Consider the following 12,841-nt stretch of genomic DNA (forward strand, 5'->3'; position numbering starts at 1 on the left):
GGGGGGGCAGAAACCTTTATTGTTCCCTCCACTACTGCCTCTGTTGCCACCACCAACCCATACCTCATCCATGTCCTCATCTCGCTTTAAAAGAAGACATCATTTCTGTAGTGTCCAGTAGCAGTAATATGTTGTAGGTCTCCTATTTTGTACAAAATGTGCTTCAGTCCCTTCTTTTTGTTTTTATTTAGCATTTACTGTTCCAAGATGGGTGCCCGCCAACTCGGATTAGTGAATACAAACAAAAAAAAAAATGACTGCCACATTATGATGACTATGCGCTTATCCCATGCATGATGCTTCAGGAACGACTAAGCGTCCTGACGTATACCTGCTCACGCGTGATGACCTATCCATATGCATGAACACACTTTTTTGCTCATGCTGTGCAGCATAGGCAGTAACCATTTTTAGGTCTCACCTAGGCAGCACGCATGCGCTGCTCTAGGAGATGACCTTTAGAAATTGGTCAGCTCTTTTTAAGCACTAGTGACTGCATCCACCTTGGGGGAGCGAGCAGTTGCGCACGCGCGAATTGAAAACAGATGGCCCCCGTGCCGCTGCTCGCTCCTGCAAGGTGGATGCCAGCACAAGTGCTTGAAAATACCTGTTTGCATTTGCCTTTTTTTCTCCACTTTTTGTCTTGCCCTCACTATCCCTTTTTAACTGCTTGTCTTGCCGTCACTTTCTTTTCTGAACATGTTTTATTTAAACTTTTTATGAGCTGTTTGCATTTCTCTGCTCTTATTTTTCCCCCCATTGCTGGTCTTGCACTCTTCACGAGCTGTTTGCATTTGTCTGCTATTATCTTTTTAGGTCTCACCTAGGCAGCGTGCATGCGCTGCTCTATGAGAGGGCCTTTAGGAACCGGTCTTCACTTTTAAAGTACTCTTGCTTGTGGCGGCATCCACCTTGCGAAAGCGAGCAGCGGCGCTGCCACGTTAATTACAAACAGATGGCCCCTGCGCGCCTCTGCTCGCTCCGGCAAGGTGAATGCCGCCACAAGCACGAGTGCTTGAAAATTGCAGACTGCTTGTTACTACGGGACTCTGTATTGAGCCAACTTGCATGCTGCGCAGGGCCAGGTAAACCTGTCTACTGCGTTGGATTCCAGGCCAGAGGACAACAGAGGACCCATTAACATTTTTCGAATGGGACCTGTGCTGGTGAGTTGCTTAATGAGGGCTGGCTTTAGCTTGGTGTTTACTCCGCCACGCCGCAGCGTTTGTAGCGATATTCGGGATGTACGTTTGTCACTTGCACGTCATATGCACGTCGCCCCCCATCAGTTGCTCAGTCAAGCATAACTAACTGGGTCCCTTCGGTTCCCCCTGCATGAATGTGATGGGTTGTGAACTATGTGGTTGGGTTGTACATTTGGGGGCTGGAAGTACTTCTTCGATTAGGATGATGCCTGGAAAGGCCGAGCCACGCAAATTGTTGGCATTTCATCAGGCAGTAAAAAAGCATGTGAAACAAGCATTGGTAATACATCGCTTTCGCCCGCAACCTTTGTAGTGCTACTCGGGATGTACTTTCGTCACTTGCACGTCATATGCGACCACCCGAAAGGCACAACATCCGGACGCCTTCCATATTTGCCTAAGATCACACAGCACAACTTCATCTGGAGCTGGGATTCCAGTTCCTGAGGACCAAGTTTGTGGTTGGCAAATCAAAGACGCTCTAGTCGCTCCTACGACCTGTACAAAATGTGGATGTTTGTGTGATCGCTTGAGGGGCCGCAAAGTTATCATCATAGGTGCCATACTCCAAGACGTGCCGCCAGCCATAGTGCATGCTCCTTGGTATGTGGTGGGACACACCCTCAGAGGGCTACAAAACAGGAGCAGGAGCGCTATGCTGGCATGGAACAACCAGTATTTTACGGCAAAGACAGTTTTAAAAAACTGAAAGGGGTGATTGAGGATACATTTGCAATGGGGTTGGGGAGGGGCGATGTGTGTGTTTAAGAACCTTTGAAAGCCTTCTGTGTTCTGCAAATGTTTACACTGTTTATGCAGCATTGCGATCTTCTCATGTTGTTTTACAATTTTCATGCCCAGAGACAACAGCTAGAAAATGTTTCTTTCCAGGTCTAAATTATGTTTCTACTATGATCTCTTAAAAAAACAATTAAAAACAATTAGTGCCCAAAGGTAGTGAAGATTATTGATAAGAGATCAAGATGTCCCTTTATACATGCTACTACAAATAATATATAACAGTCCCTTTTTCAACGGTGTTCCAAGATTAAATTTGCACCAACCCCTATTTACGTACCAAACATTTCAAAACCGCAAGGTTTCTATTAACTATGATCTCCCATATCGTGAAGAACGTATTTAACTCAGAGAAAAGAGGCAGCATGAAAAGCAAAATAAGTATTGGCATAGCCAACGGGTCTCGCCTTTGGGACCTTATAAGTGTTCAGTTATCCAGCACAATATCCTTGGTGCAACAACATTAACTGTTGCAAGGCTAAACACTTATAAGGTCCCAAAGGTGAGACCTATTAGCTGTGCCAATGCTTGTTCTACATGCTTCTCTTTTCCCTCCTCTTCCTATTGGAGAATGGGCTCTCTAATATGTGATACGTGATTGTCACATTCTCTTGTAGCCAGGAGGTACATGGTAAGTGGGCGTGTTCACCCGCTCTATTCTGCGTCTAGAGTAGCAGCGGGTTGTTCCTGCCTGTCTTAAAGTCTCCTCCCTCTTGAACTGCATAAAGTAAAGAAGTATTTTACGTACATCATATCTGCTTTGTGTTCTTTCCGGAGCCAAGATACCCTTGGGCGTGCATTGAGCTTTTTAAGAAGTAACTCACTTAGTCACTCACTCAACTCACTCACTCTTACTCGCTCCATTGTCACGCTCACTAGATATGGTCACATTTGGCCCTGTAGCTAAGGCCCCCGTCTGAGGCGTGGACCTCATATCTTGCACAGGGTGTGTACCTTGTTGTCCGCTGTGGAGTTTGTGTTTAACTTTAGGCTCAAAGTTCCTGGGAAGGGCAGGCTTACCACGTGATTGGCAGGTTTCCATTGCCTCTGCACTGCATGCCAGCTTCCCTCTCAGAGCTCACAAGCCAGGCTTCCACACATGATCCTGACTCATCGCTGACACACCGTGCACTCTTGGCCAGAGGAGGTTCCCAGACTTCTCGTTACTCATCACCACGCGTTCTCTGCTAAAGAAGAGCGGGATTACAGTGTAGGTGGGTGAGATGGCTCAGGGCTTCTCCAAGTGCATAGTGCTGCATTGAGACCTTTTTTATCATTCACACTGCAAGGAGCAGGCATTGGCAAAGCAAATAGGTCTCACCCTTTCGACCTACACCGGCACCTTTCGACCTACACCGGCACCTTTCAACATGAATCTGGATCTCCACCGGAAGCTTTCGACATGGATCTGGAGCTCTGCCGGCACCTTTCGACATGAAGCTGGAGCTCCGCCGGCACCTTTCGACATGGATCTGGAGCTCCGCCGGAACCTTTCGACGTGGATCTGGGGCTCCGCCGCCCCTTTCGACATGGATCTGGAGCTCTGCCGGCACCTTTCGACATGGATCTGGATCTCCACCGGCACCTTTCGGCATGGATCTGGAGCTCTGCCGGCACCTTTCGACATGGATCTGGAGCTCCGCCGGCACCTTTCGACATGAAGCTGGAGCTCCGCCGGCACCTTTCGACATGGATCTGGAGCTCCGCCGGCACCTTTCGACATGGATCTGGAGCTCTGCCGGCACCTTTCGATATGGATCTGGATCTCCACCGGCACCTTTCGGCATGGATCTGGAGCTCTGCTGGCACCTTTCGACATGGATCTGGAGCTCTGCCGGCACCTTTCGACATGGATCTGGATCTCCACCGGAACCTTTCGACATGGATCTGGAGCTCCGCCGGCACCTTTCGGCATGGATCTGGAGCTCCGCCGGCACCTTTCGACATGGATCTGGATCTCCACCGGCACCTTTCGACATGGATCTGGAGCTCTGCTGGCACCTTTCGACATGGATCTGGATCTCCGCCGGCACCTTTCGACATGGATCTGGATCTCCGCCGGCACCTTTCGACATGGATCTGGAGCTCCGCCGGCACCTTTTGACATGGATCTGGAGCTCTGCCGGCACCTTTCGACATGGATCTGGAGCTCCGCCGGCACCTTTCGACATGGATCTGGAGCTCCGCCGGCACCTTTCGACATGGATCTGGAGCTCTGCCGTCACCTTTCGACATGAAGCTGAAGCTCCGCCGGCACCTTTCGACATGAAGCTGGAGCTCTGCCGTCACCTTTCGACATGAAGCTGGAGCTCCGCCGGCACCTTTCGACATGGATCTGGATCTCCGCCGGCACCTTTCGACATGAAGCTGGAGCTCCGCCGGCACCTTTCGACATGGATCTGGAGCTCCGCCGGCACCTTTCGACATGGATCTGGATCTCCACCGGAACCTTTCGACATGGATCTGGAGCTCCGCTGACACCTTTCGACATGAAGCTGGAGCTCCGCCGGCACCTTTCGACATGGATCTGGATCTCCACCGGAACCTTTAGACATGGATCTGGAGCTCCGCCGGCACCTTTCGACATGGATCTGGAGCTCCGCCGGCACCTTTCGACATGGATCTGGAGCTCCGCCGGCACCTTTCGACATGGATCTGGAGCTCCGCCGGCACCTTTCGACATGGATCTGGAGCTCCGCCGGCACCTTTCGACATGGATCTGGAGCTCTGCCGTCACCTTTCGACATGAAGCTGAAGCTCCGCCGTCACCTTTCGACATGAAGCTGGAGCTCCGCCGGCACCTTTCGACATGGATCTAAAGCTCCACTCCCACCTTTGACCATTCTACGATGACAGTTTTTTGACCAGTGTGCTAGGTAACCATGTCCGTACCAAAAACAACAGAATTTAAGCCGTGCTCTGACTACAGATAGCGGATATAGATCACAGACCTGCAAGTGATGTGATTTTGGGGCCTTGGCTCTAGCCATGACTTGAAGTCGTGTGAACAATGCACTCTAATGCACCTGAAGAACATCTGAGACCCAGAGGCGAAGTTGTACAACGCTGAACATAAGAAATAGCTGCTGTCTTCACACCAGTCCTACTGTGAGTGGCAGGCCCGGTTCTGGTCTCATTGCTGCGCAACTTTCCTTTCGAAATCTTCAGGGCAATCCTACTGCAAGCGCAGCCGTATGAAAACAAAACAGGGCTCAACGCCATCCCGTCACTCTGACTTCAAGGAGCAGGCCTAAGGGTGTTAAGATTTGAGTCACACTCCCTTGAAGTGACTGACAACAGATCCGATGCTTCAGCCGATCGTGAAGCACCTCAAGTTCCCCTGGATTTTGTCGAATACGCAACAGATACAGGCCATTTTTAATATTTACATGCCCCCCTAGCCAAAGCAATATTATCATGTGGCCTCAATGTCACACCATGGGTCCCACCCCGGTTCCACCGATCTTAGATTCAGGGAACGTATGACTAAGGTTGCCCCTTGGATGTCAGCTAACTACCTCCAACTGAACTCTGGTAAGACCGAGATTCGGCTTTTTGGGAAAGCCTCTTCCTTTTGGTCTAAAGACTCGTGACCCATGGAATTTGAACCAACTTTTACTCCAAAATAAGTAGTCAAAAACCTTGGCGTCCTAATTGATGACAACTTGCCCATGAAAGAACATGTGCACTCAATCTCAGGACCATGCTTTGGCCTGATACGGATGCTTAGGAAAGCCTTTCGATGGCTCCCTTTGCAAACCAGACGATCACTGACCCTGACACTCGTTGCGAGTAACCCGGACTATGGAAATGCTCTAATGGTTGCAATGAGTGAGGGCCTCACTTCCAAACTCCAGGTCATACAGAGCGCGGTGGCCCGCCTGTTCTATACCCTACCGTCTCGCTCTCCTTCTGAACTTACGTTAAGGTCCTTGCGCTGGCTTCCCGTAAGAAAGCGTGCCCTCTAAGTTCTTATAGCTGGTCCATGAGTCTCTACATGGAAGTGGTCTGTGCCACCAGCGAAACATGTTGCAGCCTTACATTCCAACCTGCAATCTTGGGTCCAGTGAGCAGCTGCTACTATGCCCCGGGGTATTTAAATGGGCAGGTATTGGGGCCCCTCTTTTCCTTTTTTGGCCGCCCAACATTGGAATCAGTTGCTGCTGCATTTACCCTCCTGCCCTAACCTAGCTTCATTACAAAAATCTCTGAAAACATGGCTTTTTAATCCTTAAATCTGTCAATTTTATCCTCTGACCTGTGCAGGTAATACAGCGCCGAGAGACCCCTCGGGGGTGATTTGTGCTCACATTAAATTCACAAAACAGGAGGCCATGCTGTAAATTCTTAGTTCATTTGCAGCTCCTTTTGGGCATTATGGGACATGAGCAGCAAGATCTTGCCGGTAAAAAAGAGAGGGAAATACCGAAGCACATCCAGAAGTCCAGTGGTCATGTTGTGTGGCCACTAAAGAAGTACTCCTCCATTAGAGCTGTGTTGTTGTGATTTATTCTTTCCACAGTTATTCACATTTCTTGCATCTAAGACTTAAAATAAATTTCTCACAGGCAGCCGACACGTGTTTCGTCATAGAGACTTTCTCAAGGCTGAAGCCTACGACCAATGCCAGTATTATTCCAGAATAAATCACTACAAACAACTCTGGTCTTGAAGTCCTTCTTTACTGGCCACACTACATGTCCATTGGACTTCTCTGAGTGCTATTGAAATCTCTGCTTATTAGTCTGCTGATCGGCGGTCTCTCTGGTTCTGGCTTTCTCACTCTGTGTGTCGGGATGTGTATACCAGGAACGCAACAACCATACTTTTGTGTTATGGTTTTGCACATCTGTTTCCCTAGATTTGTGTATGGCTTGGTATGTGCAAGCACTGGGGCATAGCCATCATTATCTCGTGTAAGATCTTGCCGGTAGACCTGGAAAACATAAGAACTTTTCTGGATTTGATGATCTATAATGGGCAAACAGGCAGCAAATAAGTCATTGATGCGTTCTTGGATGCCACAAACTGCACGGGCGAGGCAGTCTGTTCCAAGGAGTGGCACATAGACAAAAACAGCCTTCCCAGGCAGTGCCCTAGCAGACAGCCCTGTTTTTTAGGCCTCGCCTGGCAAAAGCAGCGCATGCGCTGCTCTCGCCATGCGAAGGCCTTTTGCGATCAATTCAGCCAAAGCTGAATGCACGTGCGTCCAGATGGACAGAGATGGCTGCTCTCGTCATCGCGGACGTACAAAAAAATGCACGCGCATGTGAACAGCCCAACGCCATCTTTGTTTACTTTAATTAGCGTAGGGATGTGCACACGTGCGCTCATTTTATTGTCCATACTGTTTCACTTTCATTCTTTCATGGCCGCAATAGCTCCGTGCATTTGTTCACTAGGAGTTTTACTAATATATCTTGAATTGGAGCAGCGCGTTGCTGGTGACCGAGCAAACGGTCAGTAATCAGCTTGCCACCTTAGAGAGGACATCAACTTTTGGACAAGCTATATTTTTCATTTGAATCTGGGTGTTAATATTTTACTAGTTTGCACTGCACTGTGATACTTAAACGCTTTGTGGTCCTCTGCAGGAAAGTGAAGAGGGTACACATTCGAAAATTAAATACATACTAGGAGCGTCTAGTCGAGCGAGGGTATGCTTTGTAGTTTCATGCAAGCCGTGTTCTTTGTTTTCCTTTTCTTTTAAAAGAAAAACGTTCTGCCTGTATACCATATGTTCTAAGCATTGTGATTTGTTTGTTTGGTTACAGCAGAGTTTGAAAAAATAAACACATCGTTTGTTGATATGTGCATTTGTTTGTTTGTGAATATATTTATATAAACCAGACACGAGTAACTGTTTGCATTGGCCATCTGACGATGCATGATTGCTGAATGAATGACAAAAGGTACATGGCTGCTGTGCGCGAGGGTGCTCCGAATTGGTGCATCTGAAAGTCCCATGAAAAATTGAAGCATCATTTCTGGACCAGTTGCCCAAGTGATGCAAGGCCAAAGGGCAAGAAAACCAGAATAGTACATCAAATTGAGAATAAAGGGGTTGAAGGCCTATAAAACATGCACCGTTATGAAAGGTGGTATCAATAAACACGATTATTTCTGGATTTTACTAGGACATTTGAAAGAAACCGAGGTATCGACGCAGGAAGTATATTTGATTCCAATTTAAGAACGGCTTGGAGCTTCCAACGTCTGAACTTATTTGCCGTTTATATCTCAGAATAAGTGGGCTCTCCACGTCCCCCCTCCTCCTTCCAGGCCAGCGTGGCACGTTTAGGTTGCCCGCTTCGTGCCAAAGGTTACAGAGGTGACAGGTGTACATCTTGTCAGAGGCGCTTCCGCCTGTTGCTTTCATGGGTCTTGTGCCATTGAGAAGAGCAGGGCGAGAGCGCTTTGAAGCGTTATCCGCGGAGCTACGTTCAACTACCTCTGTCCCTGGGGAGCCCTCCCAATTCTTCTTCTTTGTCTGTTATGAACTTGCGTGCTGTCCGGTTAATGTACAGATGTGTTTAGTTAACATATGCTTAAGGAACAATACTATCTCCGCTCTCCCTCTCACTTTCCCAAACCCCTCCACTCCTCTCCTATCTGCTCTCCTCCCCTATTCTCTCGTTTTCTCTCCCATATATCTAGCTTCATGCACAAGGTAAAGCGCGTCACAGAATTTATGCAATAAAAATCAAAAAATTATCAATGTGTTGGAAGAACAGAAGAAACAACTATTATTAGGTCTGGCCTATCAGACTACTGTTTGCTTATGAAAGACTTAATGTGAACTTAAGTGAGCTTACAGTCTACCAATTGTTTACCATATTTTGGCTTTCTTGTTACTCGCTTTTGTTTGCTTCTTATTCGATAAACAATTTCGCAGCACACTTATAGAAAAATAAGAGTAGAGATGATGTCTCAATGGACATAAAGTTCAAAGTTCAAGAGTGAAGGAGTTGTCCACAAATTTAGTAAAGTTTCTTCTTTTATTGTCCAAACATGCGCCAGCCGACACGTGTTTCGTCGCCAGAAACACACTGTTTCTGCGACTCCTCAGGGCTATAAGAGTAGAGGTAAGGGATCTGCAGGTCGCGGTGCCGGTGATAATTCCGACCCGGCTCCGCTCGAGACCGGGTATTGTTGAAATCGTATACGGTTGTCACAGGAATACAACGATGTAGTTGCAGTGTGAAGTGAAGATCCTTAGTAAAAACCTAAACCAGGACACGGTTCGCGAAGTAGGAGTCAACATGCAGGGCTGAGTGTCCGTGTCTTCGGAGTGGTCGGTAATAGGCGTGTAGGCCAAGAGGTCCCCGTAGTGCGGGGATGGTTCGGCGGTAACTCAGTCGAGTTTACGTTTCTGTTCCGGGTGCCGGTGATGATCAAGAAGATGATCAAGAACGACCGGGCCCAAGTTGTCTTAATTTTGCTGGTTTGGAGCGAAAGAGAGTAGTACACGGGACCCCTGAACATGAGCTCCTCTGTCAACAAACACTACAAAGATGTCTATGGGAGTTATATTGTAGCACATACACAATTCAGGAAATTTGAGTACACATGTCAGGTTTGCATGCTCAATGAGACAAAAGACACCATGTCATCCAAATAGTGTCACAAGTAGGGTCAAGCCATACACAAAAATTTCAAAGAAACGGTTCAGAGCACCACCACAAAAGGAAAATGTCTAGGTCCTTATTTTCTGTAGGTCCTTGCTGTTGTATTCAACAGTACAACTTAATAATTGCATAGACACCAATGGAAAGTTCCATATTCTTTATTTCCAAAATCCAACTTGAACAAACGCCCAACTTGAGCAACAGCTGACACGTGTTTCTTCGTGAAGCAACTTTTTCAAGGCTTGGACCAGTAGTTGACGAATTATTCACAGCATAGTGTAGCAGTATATTGCTCTTTAAGCGGAAGCAAGCTCAGTAAAGGAGGCCAAAATATGTACAAATCTCAGTTTGATACCCATTGTCTTTAGTCCATGGAGAAATGTAAAAAGTGGAGTCACGACATTGATAAGTCCATATTAGATTTGGGGGTCTGTAGTTGGCACGGGTAGGTACTTGTGACAAATAGGGACCCTCTCCTCTAGTCAGGGTAAGGGAGTTACACTCCTAAAATAACTCCTGCTCACCCCCATGGTAGCGTGGCGAGAGCAGACAGGCTTACCTCAGAGGCAGTGTGGAAAGCATTTGTGAACACATACAGTAATCAAGTGACAACACTACAGATGGACACCACACAGGTTTTATATCAAAAATAAGTATTCTTTATATAGGCTTATCACAAGACCACAAACAACAAAAATCCAAATGGTAGAATTAACTTAGTTCTCGTTAGATTTTAAAATGCAACACTTTGAGTCTATGTACCTTAAGATGCGACTAACAGGGCAACGAAAGTGTTGCAGGGAAGGTGATGCGGTAGTCCCTTACACGCGTTGAAGATCTGGTGCAAAGAAATAAAGATGGCGCTTTCTCCTTGATGCGACACGCTTCCCAGTGATGCGGCGGCGTCTGCTGCGACGTCGATCCTCTTCTCCGGCAATGCGAGATGCTTTACATGATGCAAGCCGCAACAGGCCCTGCGACACGCTTCCCAGTGATGGGGCAGCGTCTGCTGCGACGTTGATCCTCTCTCCTGGCGATGCAAGTTGCTTCCACAACAATGCAAGCCGCGACAGGCCCTGCAACACTCATCCCGGTGATGCGGCGGTGTCTGCTGCAACGTCGATCCTCTTCTCCGGCGATGAGCCACGACAGGCCGTGCGACGCGCTTCTAGGATGTGCGGCGGCGTCTGCTGCGACGTCGATCCTCTTCTCCGGCGATGCGAGGCGCTTCGTGTTGTGAAGCAGCAGCAGCAGTTTGGCGACACGCTTCCAGGTCCTTGCGACACGCAAGCCCTCAAAAAGTCCAGGACAACTGCAGGCACTTCAGGAATACTCTTGGGAACCTGGTGGGTGAAGTCTGTTGTCCCTGAGACTTCAGCAGGAGGCAAGCTCTGCTCCAAGCCCTTGGAAATCCTTCACAAGTTGAAATAAAGTACACAAAGTTCCTTTCTCCTTCCTTTGGCAGTCAGGCAACCACTGCAGGCCAATCCCCCAAGCAGCACTTCAGCTTAGGGATAGTCTCTCCTTAGACTCTCTGGTTCCGCTCCTCAGCAAAGGTTTCTTCTTGTTTGTCCAAAAGTGATCTAATTTCTTGAGATCAGGGTCCCAGTACTTATACCCCAAAATCCTTTGTCCTTTGAGGGCAGAGGGGCCTTTGCTTAGTCGAGCCCTCTTCTGGAGCACTCAGTTTACATGACTCAAGTCAAGTCAAGTCAAGTCAACATTTAGCCCACTACTCACCCAGAGGGTCTCAAGGCGCTTGAGGGAGGGGGGATCGCTACTTATCAAATAGCCAAGTTTTGAGTTGTTTTCTGAAGGAAAGGTGGTTCTGTGTAAGGCGGAGTTGGGTGGGGAGAGAATTCCAGGTTTTGGCCGCTAAGTAGGAGAATGATTTTCCTCCCATGGTGGTTCTTCGATGCGTGGAATAGCGGCGAGGGCTTGATTGGATGAACGTAGTTGGCGGGTGGGGGTGTAAAAGGTCAGGCGCGTGTTGAGATATATGGGTCCTAGGTCGTAGAGGGCCTTGTGTGCGTGGGTGAGAAGGCGGAACGTTATTCTCTTGTTGACGGGGAGCCAGTGAAGGTCTCTCAGGTGACCGGATATGTGATTGTGGCGGGGTATGTCTAGGATGAGTCGGGCGGAGGCGTTCTGAATGCGTTGGAGTTTTTTCTGTAATTTGGCTGTGGTTCCGGCGTAGAGGGTGTTTCCGTATTCCAGTCGGCTTGTGACAATTGCATGGGTGACCGACTTTCTTGTTTCGGTGGGGATCCATCGGAAAATCTTTCGGAGCATGCGTAAGGTGTTAAAGCATGATGACGAGACGGCGTTGACTTGTCTGGTCATCGAGAGGGAGGAGTCTAGAATGAATCCCAGGTTGCAAGCATGGTCCGTTGGTTTTGGTGCGCTGCCTAGGGCCGGTGGCCACCATGAGTCGTCCCATGCAGAGGGGGATGATCCTAGGATGAGGACTTCCGTCTTGTCAGAATTCAGTTTTAAGCGGCTGTTCTTCATCCATTCGGCTACGTCTTTCATTCCTTCGTGTAGGTTGGTTTTGGCGGTGTTTGGGTCTTTGGTGAGGGAGAGGATCAGCTGTGTGTCGTCAGCGTAGGAGATGATGTTGAGGTTGTGCTGGCGTGCGATGGATGCGAGGGGGCTCATGTAGACGTTGAAGAGGGTGGGGCTGAGCGATGATCCTTGTGGTACGCCGCAGATGACTTCGGTGGCCTCTGAACTGAAGGGGGGGAAGGCGGACTCTCTGGGTTCTTCCGGCAAGGAACAAGATGATCCAATCCAATGCTTTTTCTTGTATCCCGACGTTGTTAAGGCGTTGTACAAGGGTGCTATGACAGACTGTGTCAAACGCTGCGGAGAGGTCCAGGAGGATGAGGGCAGCTGTTTCCCCGTTGTCGAGTAGTGTTCGGATGTCGTCTGTGGCTGCGATGAGGGCGGTCTCGGTGCTGTGTTTGGCTCGGAAGCCAGACTGTGAGGGGTCGAGGGAGCCGTTAGACTCGAGGAAGGCAGCGAGTTGACTATTGACGGTCTTCTCTATGACTTTGGCAGGGAATGGGAGGAGCGAGATGGGGCAGTAGTTCTTAAGTTCCGAGGGGTCTGCTGTAGGTTTCTTCAGGAGGGCACTGAGTTCAGCATGTTTCCAGCTTTCTGGGAAGGTAGCGGTGTTGAGGGAGCAGTTGATGATGTTCCGGAGTTGGG

General features: G+C 48.6%; 1 protein-coding gene across 12 annotated transcripts in view; it reads left to right on the forward strand.

Moving 5' to 3' along the window:
• The window catches only part of DGKZ (diacylglycerol kinase zeta), an 818,573-nt gene that overhangs the window by 772,497 nt on the left and 33,235 nt on the right, over positions 1–12,841 (forward strand). The window lies entirely within an intron of this gene.

Source organism: Lissotriton helveticus, chromosome 3_2 (genome assembly GCF_964261635.1).
Source record: "Lissotriton helveticus chromosome 3_2, aLisHel1.1, whole genome shotgun sequence".
Taxonomy (NCBI): Eukaryota; Metazoa; Chordata; class Amphibia; order Caudata; family Salamandridae; genus Lissotriton; species Lissotriton helveticus.